This window comes from Panthera uncia, chromosome C2 (assembly GCF_023721935.1).
Source record: "Panthera uncia isolate 11264 chromosome C2, Puncia_PCG_1.0, whole genome shotgun sequence".
Classification (NCBI taxonomy): domain Eukaryota; kingdom Metazoa; phylum Chordata; class Mammalia; order Carnivora; family Felidae; genus Panthera; species Panthera uncia.
In genome coordinates, this window is record NC_064810.1 from 132,360,161 (window position 1) to 132,385,724 (window position 25,564).

Here is a 25,564-nt window from a genome sequence, read left to right on the forward strand (position 1 = left end):
CAGTGGGTCAGAAGTCTGGCACAGCATGGGTAGGCTCTGTGTTTAGGGTTTCATAAAGTTGATATCAAGGTATTAGCAAGTTGCATCTCCATCTACAGTCTTGACTAGGGAGAAAGTTCCTGCAGGCATCTTCTGACTGTTGGCAGAATTTATTTCCTTGTTTATTTCCTTGTTATTGAGATTTCTGTTGTTTTGCTGGCTGTTAAGCAGAGACCATTTTCAGCTCTTAGAGGTTGCTTTCAGGTCCTTGCCCTGGGGCCCCTTCCATCTCAGCAACAGAGAACTTCCCAACATCAAATCTCTCTCATGCTTTAAATCTCTCCAGCTTCTCCTTCAGCTCCCAGCCAGAGAAACCTCTGCTTTGAAAGATTAGGTTAGACCCACCCAGATCATCTCTCATGTCCCTTTCTTAAAGTCAACTGTGTGTGTCATAACATAATCATGGGGTAACAGCCATCAAGTTCTCAGTCTTAGGAATTGTGCAGGGTGTGTACAACAAGGGGGCAGGACACCTTGGGGACATTTTAGAAATCTGCCTACCAAAAAGCCACTAGATGAGGGCTATGCGAGGGAAGTCCTACTCTTGGACTAAAGGTTCACTTTTCCAGGAAGATAAAAAAAAGTATAAATGTCTATGCATCACTAAATATCTCAAAATAATATTTGATAGAAATCAGGAAGGAAATTACATATCCATGATCATACTGGTATGTTTCAATATACCTTTCCCAAATGGCCAAAAAATCAGTAAATCTAGACAATTTGAAAAACAACTAAGAAATATGTGATTCTAGACTTTTTAGAATATTGCAATCAAAGAAAATACATTCTTTTCAAGCAAACATAGAATCACTACATACTAGCAATAAATTTAAACCTTAGATAAAATGAGAGCATTTCTAGAAAATTGTAACTTCCTCAACTTCCTCAAGACTTAGAAAGCCTGTATAACCCAATAGCCTCTAAAGAAATTAATCAGTAGTTAAAATGTTTCTACAAGAAAATACCAGTCCCAGGTGGTTTTTAAGTGAATGTACAAAGTTTCAAAAACAGTAATTCTGAATTTACCCCAAATTTTCCAAAATATAGGAGAAAAAGTGAATATTTTCCAATCCGATACATGGGTCTAGTAAAGATTTAATATCAGAGGTAGACAAAGGAGAACATGTCATTTTTGTATGTGAACATAGATAAAAATTTTTAAACAATATATGGTCAAAATGATTCAAGAAACATAAAAAGATAAGGGAGCACGTAGGTGGCTCAGTCAGTTAAGCCTCCAACTCCTGGTTTTGGCTCAGATCATGATCTTGCAGTTTATGAGATTAAGCCCCACATCTGCTGTCAGCACAGAACCTACTTGGGATTCTCTCTCTTTCTCTCTCTGCTCCTCTCCTGCTTGCTCTCTATTTCTCAAAATAAATAAATAAACACTCTTTTTTACAAAAAGAAGCATATATAAAGATAAAACATCACAATCAGATTGAATTTATCACACTTCTATAAGGAGACCATAACATTAGAAAAATGTGTAAATATAAATTATGCCATTAAAACCTTTATTTAAATGTATATATATGGTCTTCTTGATATATGCAAACAGGCATCTGAAATTTCCACATTCAGAAATATTTAAATGTTCCCTTAGCAAAAAGGAATACGATTGTACTTTAGTCTGATAAACACTGTCACTGAAAAGGTTAAGAAAATATATCTCCAATATATCTCTTGGTGAGAATGTGTCTCTAAAATGAGGAACAAGATAAGAATGCCTACAAACCACCAACTTTATTCAAAACTGAATTTGAATTCTTAGCCAGTGGAATAAAACAGGAAAAAGGATTAAAAGATGTAAAGGCCGCTGAGAAAGAAACAAAATTCTCATTTGCAAAAAAGATGTGATTTTGGGGGTGCCTGAGTGGCTCAGTTGGTTAAGCATCCAATTCTTGATTTTTGGCTCAGGTCATGACCTCACAGTTCATGAGTTTGAGCCCTTCATCAGCTCTGCACTTACAGTGAGGAGCCTGCTTGGAATTCTCCATCTCCCTCTCTCTCTGCCTCTCCCCTACTGTGCTCACACATTCTCTAAATAAATAAATACATAAACATTAAAAAACTAAAAAAAAAAAAAAAAAACACCAAAAGGAGGCACATGAGAACATTTACAATGTTTGTGCTAAGTGATAGTATTGGGTAGTTTTCTTTTAATATATTTAATCTCCTATATTTTCTAACATTTCTGCAATGAATATATCTTTCATAGTGAGAAAGAAGAAAAATAGATGGTAACTGAAAAAACTCACTGAGAGAGCAGTGGGAACTGGCCTCGAGAAATCCTTCTAAGAATAGGGCGTAAGTAAATAGAGATAAAGAGATGGGTATGGGGAGGCTGATTACACAGAGTCCAACTTGCCAAGGAAAAATCTGCTTGAAGGAGTCACTGTTTTCTCAGACATCTTTCATTGTACCTGTGCCCACATGTGGTGGTTTCCCAAGTACAGGCTCTTTATATCTACACTGTGTGGATTGAAAGTTTAGTCCTCTCTTTGTAAACAAAGGTTCAAAGGTAAATATATAGAGTTCTAGCCTTGGAATTATTAAGAGTGGAAAGAGAAATTTGAGGAACTTTAGAAACACAGAGAAGATAATCTCTGTAACTGAGTGTATACTGAAGCAGACAAAATTTAGAGCAGTCATGTGGGAGAACTTCTAGAAAATGAAAATTGTTAAACATTGGAACAGAGTAGTATTTGTATTTGGTGGGGAAAGGAAAACAAAGAACAAACTATTAAAGAGTTTACAGGATCTCATTTCCAAGATATCCTTACAGCGTCGAATAAGTAATCAATATTTTGAAGGCATGGATGGAAGCTAAGTTTAGAGGATAAGACATGTCTGGTGATCTATAGTCTTGGGATGGTTCTTGCTTATTTGTAGATTAAAAGAAGTAAGAAATAGCTTTATATATTACTATCAGGAGACCTTCAAGTTGTACTTGACGTAAAAAAAGCAAAGAGGATAAAGATATGTATATTAACCTACTGTTTATCTAAAGAGGGTAATACAGGTATATAAATATATATATGAGTATATAAGGGCAGCACATGCCTGGGAGATTTTATTTATTTAATAAACTTACATTTAACTAACATCTAATAAACATGCAACTAAAGGGTTAAACTGTGAACTTATGTAAGAAAATTTTTTAAAGTTTATTTATTTTGAGAGAGACAGGGAGAGAGCGAGAGAGAGTGTGAGCTGGGGAGGAGCAGAGAGAGAGGGAGAGAGAGAATCTCAAGCATGCTCTGCATTGTCAGCACAGAGCCCAACTCAGGCTCAAACTCACGAACCATGAGATCATGACCTGAGCTGAAGTCCAGAGTCATGACACTTAACCTATTGAGTCACCCAGGTACCCCTGGAATTTTATTTTTTAAGAAAATCTCTAACAACCTGTGGGAGTAGTAATTTTTATAAAGACCATTACCTATGGTTTACAGAAGGAAGGAAGGGATAGGGGACAGAGATAGATGCTAGACTTTATTGAATTTGCCCTATTTGTAGATTTGACTTTGGAACTGTGTAAATATTTTACATCATAATAAAATAAAAATAAATTTTATAAAGTATTTTTGTTTAAAAAAATGAGACAAAGAGACCTAATGTATAACCAGTTGCTAGCATAGCAGCAAAGTGAAACAATTCCAAGTGATCTACTAAAACACTGTAATTTGACAACTCTAAAAGGATATATTCTGTGTACAAAAAGAATTTAAAACAATTATCTATTTTTGGTAATCATATTATTGTTGGTAGTATAAGCACTGCTATTCTGATCTTGCTGTAAAATACTGTGGGATAAAGCAACTGAATAATTATGAAATATTCCAATTCCATCATTTCTGGCATTGTTGAGACCCAGGATTCTTAAATCAGTTACATATTTGAGACTGAAGAGTTTAAGAAAAATTCTGTGGTCCCGAACTTGAATTGGAAACATCTCTATGAACTAATGGCATGTGTATATCACCCAGTCCACTGAAAATATCTAGAAACGTTTCCCAACTCATTGTTACTGAGTCCAGTCCAGTTACTGAGTCAATGTCCAGATTGTGGTATCCAAATGCCATTTCCCACCAAAGGAGCCTGGGAACCTTAAGAAACGGCTGATTTCAGCTCTGAATCAAAATAAGCCTAGCATGCCTTGTAGCAGATAACAACAACAAAAAACAAAAACAAAAACAAACTTATCAAAGATTACTAGCAACAACTCAAAAGTCTCCTATTCAGGAAAAATCTTCAAAATAGATAAAATTTCAAATGTATAAAACATTTCAAATCTGTTTAAATCCATTTTACAACGATACTTTAAAAATAACATGGCCTGTGCTAGAAAACTACTTTAAAAACTGATAGATAAGGGGCGCCTGGGTGGCGCAGTCGGTTAAGCGTCCGACTTCAGCCAGGTCACGATCTCGCGGTCCGTGAGTTCGAGCCCCACGTCAGGCTCTGGGCTGATGGCTCGGAGCCTGGAGCCTGTTTCCGATTCTGTGTCTCCCTCTCTCTCTGCCCCTCCCCCGTTCATGCTCTGTCTCTCTCTGTCCCAAAAATAAAATAAAAAACGTTGAAAAAAAAATTAAAAAAAAAAACTGATAGATAAGAAGGGAAAATCAAATATTTTATCCTGCCTTTCCTATATAAACTGTACTACTGAGTAATCACTAATAAACCAGGGAAATCTTTCTCTTTTTCAAGTCATTACAGCTAATACGTGAGGAAACTATGAAAATGCTAGAATCACGCTATTTTTCAAGGACTGAACTACCGAATCTTGATACTGATCATTAATGACTGTTGACATGACATAAACAGAAGCAACCAGACACTGCATGCCTCCTGCTAGAAGCAATCCTGTCAATGAGACTGTCTTAGCAAAGAAATCAGACCCGAATTGGATTAAGTCTCTAATATACAAAGTATACATACATATATACATTAATATGCAAAAACAACAACAACAAAAACAACCCGCAGAGGACATAAGAACATGTTAAAAGACACCACAGGGATGCAATCTGCAAAATCCAGGCTGCAGGGATCTCTATATGACAAATAACCATCCAGGGAAGAAATGGAAAGAAAATAGCGATGTATGGATCATGTTTGAATTCTGACTCAAATAAATAACCTTTAACAAACCATGAGACCGTTGGAAACGTTAACAACTGACTGGATATTGAAAGATATTAAGAAACCATTGCGATATTTTTAAGAGAGATAATGATATTGTGATTATGTTTCAAAAAAATGTAACCTAATTCTCTATGAGGGCAGTTAGATTTGAGCTGAGGAACAAAAGGATTTATGGAAAGTGCAAAGGAAAGATATGCTAAAGGAACCTTTTTTTTTTTAAGTTTGCAGGAAGATATCTATAGAATAACAACAGATGTCCTAGAAAGCATGCAAAGCCTCTTTCTCTCTGAAGAATCTAGGGCTATTCATAAACTGTTCAACTATTTTGTGTCATTAGCAGAGTCCCTCCAGTGAATTACAGCCTTCTAGCCACTTTGGGACCATCCATTACAAGATGCAACCAGCAGCCAAGATACCGTTGGCTCATTTCACTAAGTGTTTTCATAAACAGATTTATAATGAGAGGGAAATGCATTTTTATCAATACTAAGCAGGGCTGCAGAGAACTTCCCCCAATTATTAGGGGGCTCCTATTAATCCAGGAGCGATTTGCAGAGCCTTGCAGATAGTTAAACAGCCCCCAACCCTGCTAGCTTTTTAAAATCTACTAAACAATGTGAAGCCACAGTTTCATTTTTTCTTTCTGGCTGGAGATGGTGGAAATGTTCATCACCCAGTGTGAAGTAATATGTGAAACAGGTGTTTTATTCCCTAGCAGGTAAAATGGGTTTGATTCCTGTGAGATGTAGACATTTCAAGGCTACCAGCAAGAGGTCCAGATGGTGTGTATTTTCATATCTAATATTATATAAAAGATTTCAAATGTATCCTGACTCTTAACAAAACCATAAATTTACAGCTTATTGCCATGCTGAACAGCTCTGGTAGCTACTAATTAGTATTACTGTTTTTGCTTTACTCTTCCAGGGATCACTAGCATATCTGAGCCTTTCATTTTTAGCTTCCGGTAAAAAGACAAAAAATTCCAGGGTAGGGGCCCATCTCACTTCAGGGCCAGCTGCACATAGAACAGTAGAACCTTAGGGGGTACGCAAATGTTTACGAAGCCACAGGGGAAATGAGGGTCAACCTTTTAAGGAAAAGCCCTTCCAACCTTGAGGGCAGAGGTCTTTGCCTAGTTGTTCCCAATTTGAACATGTAACTGTTTCAGAAATACTATTGAACATATTTTAAGAATAATGACACCAATAGCGAGCATCACTGCAAGTTTATTATGAGCCAGGTATTTTTTCGGATTATGCTACATGCACTCCTGTTCAATATTCTTAATCGCCCTTGGAGATAGCAGTCGTAGCTCTGTGTTACACAGGAGGCAACTGAGGCTCCGACAACTTTAGCAACTTGCTCAAGAGCCAACTCAGGTCTAACCAGTGGCTGAGCCCTCCCTCTTTTTTTTTTTTTAATGTTTATTTATTTTTGAGAAAGAAAGAGAGATACAGAGCGTGATGGGGGCGGAGGGGCAAAGGGAGAGGGAGACACAGAATCCGAAGCAGGCTCCAGGCTCTGAGCTGTCAGCACAGAGCCCAATGCGGGGCTCTAACCCACGGACCGTGAGATCATGACCTGAGCTGAAGTCAGACGCTCAACCGACTGAGCCACCCAGGTGTCCCGAGCCATCACTCTTAATAAGAACAGAATGCTTCTTCTTATCTATGTAGCATGGCAGTCCAGAAGGCACAGTGTCCATGGTGCACATAAAGAGACCCTTGGTGAGAGTTCTGTGGGATTTGTAGATAACACTATTATGAAGAAGGGATGTCGAGTCAGCAAAGTAGTGGGTCAGGGTTGTTCCCATTCTAGAAGGCAATGATCTGGGTTGAGATGAAGGGTAATGAGGCAACCCATGGTTCCCAACAGCCATGGGCAACGTTTAACCTCCTGATCTAGCGCTCTCGCCTCTCATGCTGGTGTGCTAATCAGTGTATCACTCACAGCTCTGTGAAAGGAACACTTGGCTTCTTCTTAATATTTAATATGCTATACAGAGTGGGGAGCTAATAAGGGAAACTGTATAATCTCACATTGTTCATTTTATGAACAAGCTCTTGCTTTCTGTTGAAAAGAGTCAACAGGACTGATTTCTTCAATCCTGATACCCCACGATTTAAGCTTCGCTGATACCAGCCAACACAAATATCCCAATCCTGCTTCATCCCCAAGAACATGAAGAGAAGAAAGTAATGTAGAAAGAATTCAGGCTGATATTCAGCTGCTTGGCTTGGCCATAAAATTGCTTCTGTGAGTTTAGTCTGTCCCTTCACCTCCGTGGGGCTCCGTGGGGCTCCGTGGGGCTCCGTGGACTCGTCTCCAGAAGGCTTTTTGTGAAACAGGTCTAAGGATTCATGTAACTTTGAAAAATCAATAACTTAATGCACATGCCTATAGCTTCAAAGTGTGGGCTCATGAGAATAATAATACCATGATTGATGGGATAGAAACACTTTAAAACAGGGATTTTAAAATCCTTCTTGTGAAAATAAAAGCCTGGGTACAGTTTGCCCTAATCTTACCTACAAGGCCGACTCTGAAATGGAAAGTTAACATAAGAGAACGCTAAACAAATCTGACCACATTTCTGGGTGAGTTTTGTGGGATGAAGTGCACTATTTTAACTTCACGCTATTTAAACGTTCGAGGTAACAGAGACATTGGCATCTTAAATTTCTAGAAGAGCCAAGGGGCCATTGCATAAATAATTAAAGCCCCTCATTTTTAGCCTCTGCAGTAACTCTTGCAGACAAATATAACTTGGCTTTTACTTATCTTTTCAGTCTGGTAATTTTTTCTACAAGTGAGAAGGATCTTGACCAACAAGGGTCTAAATACATTTTCCACCTCCATGCTTCACTGAATTCTGAAGGAATACGCATGTTCCCTTTCTGTCCAGATGTGCAGAAGTTACCTGTGAAAGGCAGGGATAAAAGTGAGTTGCCCTCCGCGAGAAGCAAGTGATCTCCCCAGATCTAATCCCAGTGTATGGCTCCAGATTCTGTTTCCATTTCTCAGTGATTATGAGTTTTGCGCCATATCTTCTCCCCCTTTATTCCTGCAATATTTGCATTTCATGTTCTTATTCTCTTAATGCCTGAGCAATTTGAAACTCTCATATATAGGCAATTCCCAGATCTCGTTCCTAAAGCATTGTGATTCCCTTTCAGCTTTTCAGAGGCACGTGTGCTGGGAAGGAACCGAGCCCTCCCTGTCAATCCAATTTGTGATAAGGATTTCCCCAGGTGCACCCATTCCATGGTTCCCGTGTTGCTTTGTGCCTGGTTGGCATCCTTTTGGGGAGCATTTGTATTGCTTTTTCATCTCCGAAAAGATACTCTAGTCACAAACCAGTCATCTGCCTGTTAAGCTGTATTTAGAACAAATCACTCTGAAGCAAAACAATGACAATGACAACAAAAGAGCTACACTTATTTTTTTCTAGACTTTTAACAAAATGTTTGATGTTGTGGAGATTTCCAAACAATTAATGTGAAATTGGGGACTGTTGTTCACATGATTTATTTACCACATATAGAGAACTCAGCTGGAACGCTGTTGCCGTGCACAGTCCCAATGAAATTTTCGTGGAGAGTTGGAAAATCAGGGAACTCTCTCCTAGGAAGCTGTACATTTTTCAAAGGATATAAGTAAACAGGAATCACAGGGCTCAAAAGCCATGGGGTCCAGGGAAGTCCACCTCACCCACCAAAGGGGACATACTGCTTTGAGCATGTGATTTCATACTCAAAACTGATAGGTTGTTTCCAACACTCTCTCTTGCAGGCTGAGAACTAGTCTTTCGTGTCACAGATCAGGGGCCTTGTGCACGCGTGTGCACATACACAAAACAAGGGAACGAGAGAATGTTGAGTAGTAAGCACATTTTATGAAAGTAAGACCGAGACCTCGAAAATCTCAAACTTTATTAACGCCAAATGAAATACTCACAAAGAATCCAACCGATTTCTCATGAGTAGTTTTTCAGACTCTCAGTACAGGCCGCGTGAGGTGGCCCAGGTTTCCATTCCACAGGGTAGTGCAAAACTTGGCCAGGAATTAAAAAAAGAGCAGTGGCACCACCCAAAATAGTAAAAATGAAATAGAGAATGTGTGAAGTTAGATGCTTGATTTATGTGTGGAAACCAGCACCAAGAATATTGTTATGGGCCCGGCTCCTTGAGGCAAGGTTTGTTAGCAAAAACTGTCTCTAAATATTTATGCTCAGCTAAATAATTGCTAAATAATTCCAGTTCTCCGCTGGAAATCTGGGATCAGGATTAGCCTACATTGGTAGATCTGTGAGATTGCATACTGGTATTTCATCCAGCAGTACTCTTGCTCGGTGATACTTTGGAAATATTTCCCTAAAATAAACAAAGTGCTTAAAGTAGTCCGTTCCATAGCATTTGTTTTAGGGCTATTAAAGACATACAGAGTTTTGGCTTTCCAAAACTGTGTGCCTACAAGGATTCTTTCATTTGCTGAGTCTTGCATATGGAGCGGTGCATTGAAAGTGGGGAGGGCAGTGGTTTCCTTCTTCATCTACCTTCCTGAGAATCAGCATATGTTTCTAACATTCTTTGGATGGCCCTGACTGGTGCTTAGTGAACCCAAGATTAAAAGCAGGACTCCAGTCTGCAGGGACTCTAGAAGAAAACATTTTGGATGAGCCAAGAGACAAAGAGGAAGCTTTGTCACTTGATTCAACTGCCAGAGCAACACCATGAAATTCTCACTTCCTTCTCATATTGGAACAGGGGATTGTTGCAGGGTTTTGACCCAAGATAGAAATGGTCTGTATTTACAAAGAATTCGTTGAAATGAAATCCTGTACTTACATGTCTCTCTCTGGACACCGTAAACATGATTTAAAAAAAAATACAAAGGAGGCCTACAGTCTAAAGAGGACTGTACCCTAAACAATTTCTGTGACCGGTTATTTCTCCTGTTCCTTGTTTTTGAGCTCCAGTCTCCTCATCTGTGCATGGGACATTGGAAAGACTAAGTCTTTCTTTCTGCTTAGTTCTGCCCTTCAGTAATTCATCTCTGACTTAAAAAATCATGCTGCAGAAACAAAGAAGAAGAAGAGAGGAAAAAGCTGATGAAAGCAACAATCTCATTTGGAGACTGGGAGGGGTTGATGTAAATCTTTTCTTGTTATGACATATAGAAGAGAAAGTTTGACCTTGGCCTTTGAGTTAACTATCCATCCCTTGAGAGGCCACATCGTGAAATTTTGGTAAAGGGCAAGGGACCGGGAGCCTCCCCGCTGACTTCATAACCCATCTCATCTGCTCGCTGTCTGGGTCAGTTACTCAACATCTCTGTGCCTCAGTTTCCTCATCTGTAGAAATGGAGATAATAAATAATGGAATCTGCCTCAGAGCTTCCTTTGAGGATTAAACAAAGTAACGTAATGGAGCACAGTGCATGGGACTGAGTAAAAAACCCAATTAGTGTTATCTGTTGTTATTGTTCCCTGACTACAGCACTCTGAGCTACAGGGGGAAAAAAATGTATTGATGTTACCAAAAGGCATTTTGAGGAAACGATAAAGAAAAATATTTAGCTAGAGCAAACGCATGTGTATGGTTTCCTGTGCCATTTTATTTTTTTTAAGAGACGAAGAAATAGAGAGGTTTTTCTCTTCCTACCAGACAAGAGATACAGAGATGAAGCTCTGCAATCTAAAACAGATCTATTTTGTCCACTAATGCAGAAATAACATCATGTGCATTTCGAAGGCTCTGGATCTGTTTAAATCAATTAAGATAAAGTTAATGTATTTTAATATCTGAGCTCTTTCCTTATCAAGATAACTCTGCGATGTTTTCTTCTCGGAGCCCAAGGTGATGAAAAATAGACTCATTTATTCTATTACGTCTTGTAACTGTGGCTTCGTGAATTTTTTTGTGCGTTGTTTTGTTTTCATTGTAAAGCTACAGGAAGACTTTACGTGGCTCGAAAACTGCTGTCGGTTTTCATACCACAATACTCCAGGGCATTTGTCTCCTTCAGGCTGCTATTGTTTCCAATGTGGAGATAAATGTGCACTTGATAAAACTATTTTAATGATGCTAATGTTAATACTTTGGTAGAATACTTTATCTGCTAGTAATAGCTTTAAAGAGTTTGTTGGGATTTTGTCCTCTCATACATTTTAATAGAATATTAAGTTTGTAATTAGCAAGAAAAATACAGTAGATTCACCTTCACTTCCTTCACATTCACATAATGATTACCAGTGGAATATTTGCTGCTTTGTACCCTTTGTAGGCCAATCAATATTTTGGTGAATGGAGAAGTCTGAAGCACGGAATCGTAGTGTAAACAAATGAGAAACATTAAAAGTATGCTAAATATGATAGCCAGTTGATTATGTAAATTTAAACAGTGTAGGGCAAAGGAATTGCTTACTAAATGAGTCTGTTTTTAGTTCACTCTGGCATTGTTTATTATACACCATAGCTGGATATTTCATAAATAGACTCCTTTTACAACCTGGAGGTTTGGGGAATTGCAGCTGATCACTGAAGTAATATACGTGCTTGGAGGCCATGATGGACAAAACTTGTCCTGTGACCATTTTTATTATACATGGAACAGACCTGGGCTTCTGTGGGGACCAAGGTGCTCTGACAGACAGCTCGTTCCAATAGAAGCACCTGTTACATCCGTCTGGGAAGTGGCTGGCTCTTAGCTACATCCTGTTAGTGGTCTTCGTAGAATCCACAACCTAAGATTTTTTCTGCTAAGAATTAAATGAATTTATTCCACACACAGTAGACTTAATTTGTCGACTATAGAAATATCTACAAGCTTACGACTCAAGAGAAATCTCTATTGAAGTGACAGAGTGGCCTGCGAAACAACTTACACTGACGCGTCAGATACTCAGTTGCCATCTTGGAAGAAGAGATCTGACCTCTCAAACGGGGTACAGTTTGAGAATTTGTATTAGAACCGGGATAACCAAAGAACAATAAATTGGCATTCCTATTTCTCAGAAGTCAAGAAGGATGACCCCTATCATCATCCGTTGGGAAAATCGATCTTCTAAGCTGATAAATCCTAATATGGAAGACTTCTCATTCTACCAATTCTGATGCGATTAGACCTGCATGTTCCACTTCTCAATTTTTCAGATTTCCTAATAACTCTGATTTGCATTTGGCATTCACTCCTCTGCTTCTTCACTACTTAGAGGTCATACCAAGGTCATCTGTTCATCCCAAGTTCTAGCTCCATGTAGCCCCTGTTCACATGAACACTCTTCCTTGCATCTTCTGGCCCTTCCCGTCTGCCCCCCCCCCCCAGCCTTCATCGATAAAAGGGCCTTCTCTTGTTCCAATTCTGCTCCTGTACACTTGCATCTGTTTTCCCCTGCGTAACCACCGTGATCTTGAAAAAGTACTTCACAGTATCTACCTTTGTTTCCTCAGCCCACACATTCTGATTTTGGTGTCAATCATTTCATGGAACCTGTAAAGGTGAAAGTCACCAGTGACATTTTCATGAGCAAATCCAGTGCCTTCTCTCAGCCTGGCTCTCCGTCTTTCTGTACCATGTTGCCTATGTCCCACTTCTCAGTGTGGGAATTCCTTCCTTGATATTCATGTTATTGTGTCCCTCTTGTTCTCCAATCCCTGATTTTAATCTCTGATTGCTGCTTTTGCATTTTCTTTGCTTGTCTTTTCAAAAGTACTACTCATGTCTATATGCTTTATATATACTATCCAGAAATTTAATGGGCTAAGGGTGTGGTAATTGCCATTTTACACACGAAGAAGTGGAGGCTCAGGGATTTAAATAACTTGCTCAAAGTCACATGCCTCCTCACTGAGAGACTGAGGTTTTGATGTCAGGTCTAACTTCATAAAAACTTCAGAGGACTCTGAAATGTTTTTTTTTCTCAGAGCCCAAGGTGAGGCAAAAGAGACTTATTTATTCGATTGCATGTTATCACCGTGGCTTCAAGAAATTTTTTAACTAGTGAGGCTGTGAAGCCTCTAACAATATTACTGGAGCTCTTTCACCTTCCAAGCCAGCCATGTAACCTACAAACCCACCTGCCTCTGGATCCACAGTCTCCACTTTTCCTCCAAGTACAATACAAGAAGGGTTCCTTCCATTTATTCTCTGGATCCCTCTTATGTTGCTTTCGTAAGGTCTTCCCTCCTCTTTCCCATTTCCATCACTGTTTCTCTGGCTGTTGCATCAGTGTGATAAGTGTGCAAATCTCCTCTGCTCCCTCCCATTCCATTGCAGCCTCTGCCCCATTTCTGAGAAGATTCTCAAGACTCAACTGTCTCCATTTCTTCACTTGTCATTTATGTTTCAACCTATTGTGTTCTGGCCTGTGTCCCCACTACTCAATCGAAACTACTCTTGACAAGGTTTCCAAAGACCTCATGTGGATGGCTTCAGTGAGACCGTCCTGTCCCCATCCTACTCTCTAGCTCATCAGTTTTCCAGCTGCTTGATCTGCTTCCATGCTGCCACACGGTCCTGGTTTTCCTTCCACCTCCGTGGCTGCTCCTTCTCGAGCCCCTCTGCTGGCTCCTCTGCCTCTGCCCCACTAGGAAATCTTGGAATGTTCCAGGGCGTGGTCCGTGGTCCTCTTTTATTTCCTCTCTATCTCCATTCATCATTGATGATTTCATCCAACGTTGTGGATTTAAATACCACTGATTTGATGATAATTTCAAGTTAACACATCTGACCTTAATTTTTCTACAGGCTCCAGGTTTATCTATCCGGTTACCTATTGTTCAACATTCTGATTCAGATCGTACTTGGCGTTTTAAGTTTACCATAGCCAAATGTGAAATCAAGTTAATTTACCTCAAACTCCCAGTCTCAGTAATGGTACTCGCATCCCCTTTAGCTGCTCAGTGCAGAAGTTCAGGGGTCATCTTTGGCCCTTCCCTTTCCTCATGTGCAACGTCTAATCCGTCAGCATTCTGCTCATTTCAAATTATATTTTGCGTCCATCCTAATTCCCAACTGCACTCCGCATTTCTAGTTCCACTTACCTTCATATCTTCCCTTTGAACAGACATCTCACTCTTGCCCCATCCAGTCCGTTCTTCACGCAGAAGCCTGTATGTTAAAACATTAATCAAAACATGCCATTTCCTTTGAATCCTTCCAGTGATTTCCCATGAAACTTAGCATGAAACCCTACTTTTTCTCCAGGCTTCCTTCCCTCCTCTGTCCCAGGCCCCTTTCTCCATCTCTCACGTCCTCCAGCCGTATTCGCCTCCTTTCTTTTCCTCATACACATCTCCTTCTTTCATGCCTCAGAGCCTTTGCACATGCTGATTCCTCTGCTTTGACAGCTTTTTGCAGAGTTGAATTCTTCAGGTTTTAGTTAAAATGCATTCTTGTCAGAGATGTCTATCCCGATCACCTTATAAAAAGTGGCCATCCCACTCTCCAAATGGTCTCTATCACATCCTCCTGTTTATTTCCTTGAGAGTTTTTATCACAGTCTAAAAATGTCTTCTTCATTTAATTATTTATTGTTCGTTCTCGGTCTCCAGCCTCCAGAATGGCACTGTCTGAGAGAACTTTCTGCAGTGTTGAAAATGTTCTCCCGTGCTATCCCATACAGCAGCTACTAGCCACATTTGATTATTGGTCACTTGAAATTTGACTAGTGGGACCGAGGAACTGAATTTTTTATTTTAATTACTTTAAATTTAAATGTAAATAGCCACATGTGGCTACTGGCTACCATAATGAACAGCTCTCAAATGTATGTTCCACAAAAGCAGGGATCTTTGTTTAATTTGTTCATTGCTATACCCCACTGTTTACAAACATGTCTGAAACACACGTGATGCTCGGTTTATGATAAATGAGGGAACGAGTGATTTCTAGTGGGGATGAAATTCTGGGAGAAAAAAGGATTGTTTCTAATTGTGGCATGCTTTGCAAGTAATACAATCCTCCTTCCAGAAATGTGTTTGGACTATATATACCTTTCCTGAGATCTTTAATTAGGATTCTAAGAGAAGAACCCAATATTGTAAATTAAATTTTTGACCATGTTGAAAACATGCTTGATTCTTTTGCTGTGTTTTGTTAACCAGTGATACAATTATGCTATCTATGGAGTTATCATACGTAATTAATGAATTAATCAATTTACTTAATTCACAGGCAGAAAGATATTCTGTTTTCTAGTGTTGTCTACTAATTATGCAGTAAATCAAGGCTTTGAAGAGTTTCAACAACCATTCATTTTTTATGAATTAATCTTTCTTTGGCTTTCTTCTCTAGGGGTGAACAAATAATGCAAACATAGACCGAAGGATACATGAAGTCTGAATGCTAAGAGCATGCAGAGATGTAGCTGAATATATAAAAAAAATATGGAATTAATTTTCCAGTGTTGTACTAATGTCACCGGGCACAGACAGGGTCAGTCTGTGCCAAGAGCAGGCAAGACCCCGTGGTGCAAAGACAGATCAGTATTAAGGACTCGCTTTCTTAGAGAAAGATGCTAAATTAAACATATAATCAGTAAAAAAAAAAAATGAAGAAGAATGTACAAGCAATAAATATAATAAAAAACAGAATTCATGGCTAAAGTACAACTTGGCCAGCTTTAATATTAATATCTAGCTATGAATAGCTACCATAATTACTGCTGCTGCTATGCTACCATTTTTTGAGAGCCTACTGTGTGCAGGAACTATGCTAAATACTTCACATACACAGTTTTGTTTAACACCCTGATCAATTCTGTACGGTGGACATTAATTTCTCCACTTTGTAGGGGAGAAAACAAATTCAGTTTAGACCCATAGTTCATGAATAGTGGAGCTACAATCTGTCCCCAGATAAATCTCATTAAAAAGCTTGAGCTTTTAAAAAGAAAAAAAAAATCAAAATCTGGTATTCTCTATGGCATTCAAATACAGACACATGGGAGTTTCTAGGTGTGTGGAATATGATCCAGTTTGGGATCTAACATTTTTAGGGTGTCGTTTCTATTTTTCTGATCCAATTGACTGTTAACATTCATGGCCTAAAGCAAAAGGAAAGCAGGTCATATAAATTAATAAAGCAAAGTTATGTGTGAGGCAATTTGAAGTGGTGGGACCTGCAGCAAAACAAAAAACACATACCCACCCAGTGGCATTTTTAGAAAAATATTTTAATGTTTATTTATTTTGAGAGATAGAGCATGAGTGGGGGCGGGGCAGAGAGGGAGACACAGAATGCAAAGCAGGCTCCAGGCTCCGAGCTGTCAGCCCAGAGCCTGACATGGGGCTCAAACTCACAGACCGTGAGATCATGACCTGAGCAGAAGTCAGACCTTAACTGACTGAGCCACCCAGGCAACCCCCATCCAGTGGCATTAAAGCTCATTTTAAGATGCTGTTATGGATTGAAATGTATCTCTCTAAAAAAGGTATTCTGAAGTCCTAACTCCTAGTGCCTCAGCATGTGACTTTGTTCAGATTTAGGGACAGTGCATGTGTAATTAGTTAAGATGAGGTTAATGAGGGGAGAGAGAGTAGAATGGGTCCCTAATTGAATATGGCTGGTGTACTTAGAAGAAACAGAGATAGGGACATAGGGAGAATGCCACGTGAAGATGGAAAATTGCATTTATGCATCTACGAGAAACATCGAATATTACCAGCAAACCACCAGAAGCTAGAAAGAGGCAAGGATAGATTCCCTGCAAGTTTCAGCGGGAGTATGACGGGGCTGACACCTTGATTTTGAACTTCTAGCCTCCAGAACTATGAGAAAACAAATCTTACCTCCCGTCAGCCAGTCTGTGGTGCTTTGTCACAGTAGCCCTAGGAAACGAATCCAGATGCACTGAAAGGGCCATCATCCATTGTTTAGATGAGCATATCAAATATAGTTGATTTGAAACAACTTAAACCCTTGACACAATGATCTACAAGGTAAATAGAGCCATTGATGATGAATAAATAACAGCAAACTAAGGCCTAACTCTGAATTTCTCTGATTTTATACAACAACTTACAGAGCACTGGGTATGTGCTATATAGTGCACTGAGTGCTTTGTAAGCACTAACTCATATATTCCTCATCATAATCCTACGTATTAGGAACCATTACTACCATCTCCATACGATTCAGGGGGAAATTTAGACACATAAGGTTAAGTGACACCCACGGTCACACAGTCAGTAAGTGGCCGAGAGGGACCAAACTTAAGCAGTCTGGTGCTGGAGTCCATGCCCTTGACCACTGTCCCATGCCAGGACACCTGAGCAAGGGCATCATTCGTCATCAGTGCTCTGACTCCACCTTTAGTTTTAGTGACTGGTGCGTGAATGTGACATTTCCCCTCCATCCATCAAGTCTATTGCAGGGGCTCTGATTGCCATGCTCCCTTCGAGGATACTCAGTACCTTTTGATTTGCTTCTTTGGTACGGAGAGGGAACAGCATTAGTTCAACTGGTCCCTTTCTGTAATAGCCCTGGCTTACCCAAAGATCGAAGGAAGGAATTCTAATGATTGCTAGCAACATCTATTCCAACCATATATTTAAAATGTGGGGGATTAACTCTCAGATATATTCAAGAGCTTATTGGATCTATCATGAGGCGGAGTGGAGCCAAACCCCCTCTAAATTTTCCCTTCTCCCAATACACATTTACCTTGATACACGTGTACAGAGATACCTTCTCCTCTGGGGATTCTGTCTTTCTTCCATGCTTGGGACCCTGAGTCTATAGCTAACTCAGGTCTGGGATCTGGTGAGGAGCTATGGGTCTCTAGGGAGATGGCTCAAGTCAAGCTTCTAGTCACCAGACCTAAAGTGATTTTGATTGTTTATTAAATAAATCAAGAAAGACGGGAGGTTGCTTATTAATTTTAATCCTTACAAGCCCACGTTTAATTAAGCACATCTGGGGATATCTGTGGGTCAGAGAAGCCTCAAAAATTCTGATTGCCTCACCGGCTTTGACGTCTGCATGCAGTCGGCGTCTGGTCTCCCCTGCTCACTAAAGTTAGGGGGAGTTTCTACTGTACTCCTTTTCATGAGTGTTGTCATTCTAGAGAGCAGAGCCAAGAAAGTTCTTTGTGCTCATGGCCTTGCTGAATTAGAGGATCCTCTGGACCCTCTAGAAAGGGGGGTGAGTGGGCAAAAAGTACCTGGTAAAAACAAACCAGCATTTCAACCTCTCTGTCTTCAAATTCATTCCCCCACATTTGTGGTTCTCAAACTTGAACATGATTCAGAATCTCCTGGAAGACTTATTAAAGCACAGTTAGCTACGTTCCTCCCCTAGAGTTTTTGAAGCCTGAGACTCTGCATTTCTAACAAGTTTCCAAATGATGCTGATGGTCCAAGAACCACACTTTGAGAACCGCTGTTCTATATTAAGTCATAGGCTTTCTAGCCTTTCAATATAATTTACTGGGGAAAGTATTCGATCTACATTTGCATTAACCAACCTTGAGAGTTTTTAGAACCACGGCCAGCTGTCTGTGCTAACACATTGAAGGCAACATTCTGAAGGCACATTCATACCAAAGAATTCAGACCAATCCATGTTTTTTTGATCAAGTACCTTCAAAATCCATCCCCATAAATCACACAAAGACTTTAATGGTCCATAATAGCAAGCTGTGCATCTCTTTTCTTTGCTCTGCCTCTGTATTTTTCACCCCAGTTCAGACTGAGATCAGATTCTGAATACTGGCCTGAAATAATTGTGGGAGTGGGTTGGGGGTAGAGTGGGGGCAGCTATTATTAGTTTCCTCTTTGCTTCAGCAAAAGAGGAAGTAAAGAAAATTTCGTGGGAGTTTTTCAGAGGGTGTTGGTGGGTTCAGAGTATTGCAAGCACTCTGAATTCTCTGCAGGTATCACCATTCCTATTGTGGGGAGTCAGGCTACTACTTAACCTTCACATAAAAGCTTTATGTGACTGTGAATTCAACTGTCACAATCCAGCAACCTTGTGAATTTTACTCTGGGCTTTTTTTTTTTTTTGGCAGCCTTAGCCCTTACTTAAAAGAGGCAAGAGGGGTGCCTGGGTGGCTCACTTGGTTAAGCGACTGACTTCAGCTCAGGTCACGATCTCATGGTCTGTGGGTTCAAGCCCCGCATCAGCTCTGTCTGACAGCTCAGAGCCTGGAGTCTGCTTCATATTCTGTGTCTTATCTCTCTGCTTATTCCCCACTCATGCTCTGTCTCTTTCTCAAAAATAAACAAACATTAAAAAAAAGAGGCAAGAGAATCTTTCAGCATGGTCAGGACAATCTCTGAATTTCATTTGGGGCCTCAAGGCCAGAATATATGTATTTCCATTTGCCATCCTCTTACCTTAAAGATAGCCACAGATAACTTCACTCCAGTCCCAGCATTCTTCATGCTTTTTAAGTTGTTCTATGGAATCGAAACACTTACCCTTGATTTTTATTGTTAATGCGCATCCAGTGCCGAGTATTCAGAGGCTACTATGTAGTTACTTTGCCGTATTGTGTCTCAGTGTTTTTTGCAAAATTACGAATTCCAAACATTACACTTTTTCCTGATGGTGTTAGCTGTCCCCTACTCTTTGTTTCAAGTGTTGTATCAGAGTTCTTTGGTTGCAAACAAAAGATCCTAAGTAAGAAGAATGTATGGTCTAACTAAATGGATTTCAGGTAGCCCTTAGAACAGGACGAAAAGCTCAAACTCAAGCTTAGAAAGTACTGGAACCAGAACAGCCCTGGAAAAGTAAATAATAAAAATTTAACAGGCAGTCTCATTAGGGGTACATGGCCCAAACGAATAAGCTGCAACTAGTTTTGGTCTTTGAGGAATTGTTTTTGAGAGATTCAATATTCACGTTCCAGGAGGCAGGAAACTCATGTCCGCTTAACTATGTGCCCACCCATTTTCCAGGAGATGTCATTTCACCTTGATGAACAGTCTCACTAATATTGTGTTCAGTTAGGGAGGAAGCATTTGCCAAGGCAAATTTAGGATGTTTGTTCCCAGAAGAAAGAGGAAAAAATGCTGCGCAAGTAGCATGAAGTGTCCACCCCGATCACGGGTTGTATTAAATACCTCTCTGCTATACGTGAATGGGCTGTGTAAGTTGTAACAGTTGTACATGTATTCGGGGTCTTTATTTTACCCAAATGCTTGGCTTTTGGAGAGTCTAGTTTCTGCACTGTCTTTGTTCTATTCTGGCTACTGTGAGTGCAGAGTTATAGGTACTTTCTTAATAAATCACAGCATATTTTAGGGACAGCAAAATGAAGACGGACACAAGTGGGTTTTAATATCCAAGAGTGTAATAGTGTAAATCTCCCTTTAAACTTAAACCATATGGGTTTACAGAGCAGTTGAAAATAAGCCTGAAAGGCATTAATAGCCTTGACTAAATAGAAACAGACATCAACCTAAGCACACAAACAGTCAGAAAACCAATGGGATGATAGAGATGTACAACAAATACAATCAAAAAGACGCAATCAAATGTGGAATACAGCACCAAGGTAAAACCTTTACCTATTATTAATTATGACAGTAATTTCTATCTCATAACATCTCACATAGCAACTGTAACCAAGAACATCTGCATTTTAAACTGAAGGTGCCTCATACGCTACAGGGAGGCAGGATATAAGCACATCTAGGAGCTGAGGAAAATGGTTGCGCAACATCCAAGCTTTCATGCAAACCACCTCTTGCCTTAATGTGATGATGGATAGCATCTTCTCTATATACACAATGGTATGCAATTCCAAATAGATTCTGGACTAGAAGGGAAGGGTGATATAAACGTCCTAAGTTTCTTTAGTTACATATTCCATGTGTTCTGTTTCAACAAATGCCATTTTAAAAAGGATACCCTCTTTTCATAAGTACCATTCAACCAAAGTATAAACCATCATAAACACCTTTGTCTCGAAATAAGCAAAGACAGTCACAAAAGGCCAAGAATTTCTTTGGTAAGCAGGATTTTATTGACAACCAAATCTCTCGTGATGTCTTTGATGTCTGTTCAATCAAATTTCTGCTTCCCGGGATTCCCTCATGTCCATTTACACAAAAAATCTGCAGGATCCTTGTACCTGCTTCTCAAGTCCTTAGCCCCATATCTAGGCTTGTGGTCTCCGTGTTCACTGGATAAGACATTGTTCTTGATCTTTTAAAAGCAAATATTGGGTTAGTCATATGAGAGCTCCTAGTGGTTGAGCTAATTTTCCCTGACAAACCATTAGTTGGTACTTAGTGTATCTGGGTCATATCCAGCTTCTTGTAACAACTATTAATAAAATTCATCATTTTTTTAGGGTGTACTGTGGGCTCAACGCCTACTAACCATTTTATGTGTGTCACCTTGAACTTCCCTTGCTCCAGTTCTATCTGGAAATACTAGCAGTGGACATATTTTGTTTTGATAATTCTTTGTATGAACCCCACCTTCCCGAAGTGTAAACAAACATCAGCTTCCTATAGATTCCTTGCACCTGGGGTAGAGATATGTCATAAATTCATCCTAACTGATCTATCCATGCAAGACTGCATTCAGAATTGAGTAATCTGAGGTCACAGGCTCGACATGGGGGGTGGGGGGAGCATTCATGTTACTGCCATGGTAGAAGCATGGGTGGCCGTGGTGAATTCAAGAGAGTCCCTGTCAACTTGGACTCAGGAAGCGTCTGTAGTGGTTGTGTCCCCATTCATCCAGCTTGTCCTCTGGGCTTTGGGCATTGTTTATTGTGCCCAAAACGTTATTTACTTCCTGAGTGAGCCGGTTAGTTCCTGAAACTATAGACTTGAGTCTGTTTCTCCATCATTCCTACGGATTATATGAGCTGCTTGATATCCTTTCAAAAACCCGACTTCGACTCAGGTCATGATCTCATGGTTTGTGAGTTCGAGCCCCACATTGGGCTCACTGCTATCAGCGCAGAGCCTCCTTCAAATCCTCTGTCTCTCTGCCCCTCCCCACTCTCTCTCTCTGTCAAAAATAAATAAAACACTTAAAAAATTCAATGTCACTTTAAAATATGAAACTAAGACCCATGAGCAATACAATACTGTTACTATTCTCTTTCTTTTAAGCATGGAATAAATTGAAGCACATGGAAGTTAAGTAATTTGTCTAATACCACACAAAGAATAAGTGTGGGAGCTAGAATTGAAATTAGTGCCTTGATAGTATTTCATACCTTTAACTCTCTCCACGGATAGGCTATAATTTGAATTGTTAATGATCATAGAGTTCGCGGGACATATTTGTGCCTGACCCTTTTCAGTGACAAGTTTTTAGACCATAAGAACATGGTATGCCGTGACGGGAGGAAAGAAAAAAAAATGTCTTCATGGTCCCAAGAGTTACACTGCAGATGCCAGGGAAGGAAGGGAAAACCCAAAATAGTCTGAAGATAGAAGGAGAGTAGATTTGCAAAATCAACTTTTACAGGTTACACTCTTTTTATAGAGATTTCCATTTGAAGTGTATTCATTCTGGTCATGTTTTTTGCAAAGCATGGCCTGAAAATCAGGGAATGCCATTGTAGGTGACAGCAACACTCCTTAAGTTATCGTATCTTCATCAAAGAGAAACAGGTCTATGTCCTCAGGTATTTGGTTCAGATATTAAAATTTTCAAAGTGTGCATTGTCTACTTTGTTTCCAACTTTCTAATGATACTGTCCCCCTCCACCACCATCACCACTATGGTGGCCTGTGTCCACGATTGGAGCACACAGCCCTATTTTCCAGGGTCGTGAGGGACTCTTCTGGCTTGCGTCATTAGTGAAGGCTTCTGAATCCCTTCTCGCTTATCTTCCCCACATATTGTTTGGAACTGAAGTTCTATGACTCCCTAGAAATGTTTTGTTCAATGTTACTTGATTTTGAATGTGGCTTGTTCTCAAGGATCCATAGAATGAGTTTTGAGATGTCCATGTTCTGTGAATAGGCAAACACTCTTGGTTTCTAAAAATTAGCAACTTTTGTTTGTATTCTCAGTGAATCGCTTTGTGTTGACAACGTTTTATTGCCTTTCCTTGTTCCTTTATTAATTAGATATTTAAATGGGTCTTTTAAAATGAAAAGTTCCCATTATTACATTTAAATCATACTTTTATCATTATTATGTATGAATTATCCATCATTTTTAAACGTCAATTACTTTTTTCAGTGGAGATTCAGCACTGCATAAAGTGCCTGCAAAGAATATAGTCCAAGTTGGTAGACTTGGTCGACCTTTCCTAAGGCCTCTCTAAAGACCATAGGTTCAGAAACTTGAAAAATTCCCCAACTGATGACGATTAGGCTATGGTAACAATCAGGATATACTCAGAACAAGAGAACTCACTCCAGATCTTTCCATGAAGGGAAGTTTATAATTAGAAAGACATTGTAAGAACAAAAAGGGAAAAAGGAGAAAGTGAGGAACCACGATATTAACAATAGCAGAAAGTTGCTCTCATCCACAGCACTGGAAGAACAGACATAAGAGATGGTGTAACTAGAGCCCAGGTGCCTGGGCTTCCCTCCGGAGAACTGGACCAGAGAGGACACGCAGCCATTGCTGGACACACAGCTCAAAGTAGGGAAATAAGAAGAAACCCACTGGGTTTTCCCCTTCTTTCATGTCCATTTTCCTGCCAGGACCTCCCAACTGATGGAGTCTAACTGAAAGCCAGTTGGCAAAGGAAACTGGGAAATACACATTTTGGCCCTTTGTGACACACAGCCTAGTGAGGGATGGGTAGGAAACCCTCCGAAGAGCAAACAGCAACCTAAGGAAAAGTTTGGAACTAGAGCAGGATTACGTCTAAAACTGCTTCCACTTATTCTTCTTCTGCCTGTACGTTATTTAATGGAGCTTTCTAGAGGCAACAGTTCTGTGAGGGCTCTCATTGTACAAAAAGCTGTTCTGATAATACACACAAAACATTATGTCATCAGATTATAGTTATTTTTTAAATATTAGTTTATTTGCCTTGCCTTATGATGAGCTATTTATTTTTCTTTCTTCTATATATAGAACCCAAGATAGTATCAGTGCTAATGAAGTCTTATAATAACAATTATTATTAGCATGCTCTTATTCCATAAACTGGCAAGTTTCCGGTACGCCTCCAACTCCATTCCCATTATTATAATCATGTAATGTCTAGCAATAACATCACATTAAAATTTCAAAGAATTTTTCTCTGTTCCCTGACAAAATAAAACCTTTACTTGTTTTACAGATTATAATTCCTATTTTTAGTCATAAAAAGGGGCAGATATAAGGGACTTTCTGGTTGATAATGCAGGAGGGAGTAAAAAGAAAGTGTTGTGAAGGCTATTTCATGAAAGTGCTGAGTGATCATCAGTGACCAAGTTGTGCCAAAGGCAAATGGAAGACAGCGGTGGAGACCTAGTAGCGAAGGGCAGCAGGTGACAGGGAGCTTGCGGTGAAGACGAGGCAGAGGGCAATTAAGTTATTCCACATGTATTTTAAAAGGACCCACTGCATGCCAACCACTATCTCAGCTGCTGGCCATAGAGAGAAAAACAAGAGAGAGACCTGCTATTTTTCTGTGGATCTTCTATTCTCATGAGGAAGAAGAAAAAACAAAGCGAGTTTAAAATCTGGAATAATTTTAGGGAGTGCTGTTGTAAAGAGACGATATTTGCCAAACGGGCACCTTTGAAGAGGATGGCCAGGAAATACCTCCCCGAGATGGCTTTGCTACTGAGACCTGAGTGAGGACCTCAGGACAAAGCATTCCACACAGGACATAATCCTAGAAACTGCAACAAACTTGGCATTTTTGGAGGAATCCAAAGGCGGCCACGTGGCTAGAACACAGTGAGGGAGGGAGAGAGGAAATGGGTTGGCTGCTGCAACAGCTGCGTTTTATTAAACCCACAAATTAGGGTGGAACCATTATTCCAGGATGACTGTTAAACAGATAACACTGGGATTGTAAGGAAGGAATTCTGTTAATGCATGCCATGGTATTAGGTGCTTAAAGGACACCAAAATGAATATGGCACAGTTCCTACCTCTCAGGACACGCAGCTCAAGAGGGAGATGCCAGAATTAAAAAAAAAAAAAAAGACTCAGGACAAGAAACACACACACATAGTGCAATGGTTGTGTAGAAGGAACCCATTCAAACAAGGCAGTAAACTATTAAAGAAGACTTTATTTTCATAAAGAAGTTTAAGATGGAGTGTGATGCTTCAAATGTAAAACAAAATAATTCAACTTTGAGCGCATGTGACGAGGGACCATTTCATGTCTTCTGGTATCAAACCAGAATGTGGGTCATAAGGTTTCGGAGCTTGAAGGGATATTAGTTATCGCTAAGTTCAAACCCGTCACTTTTCTAATGAGGAGTTACAGG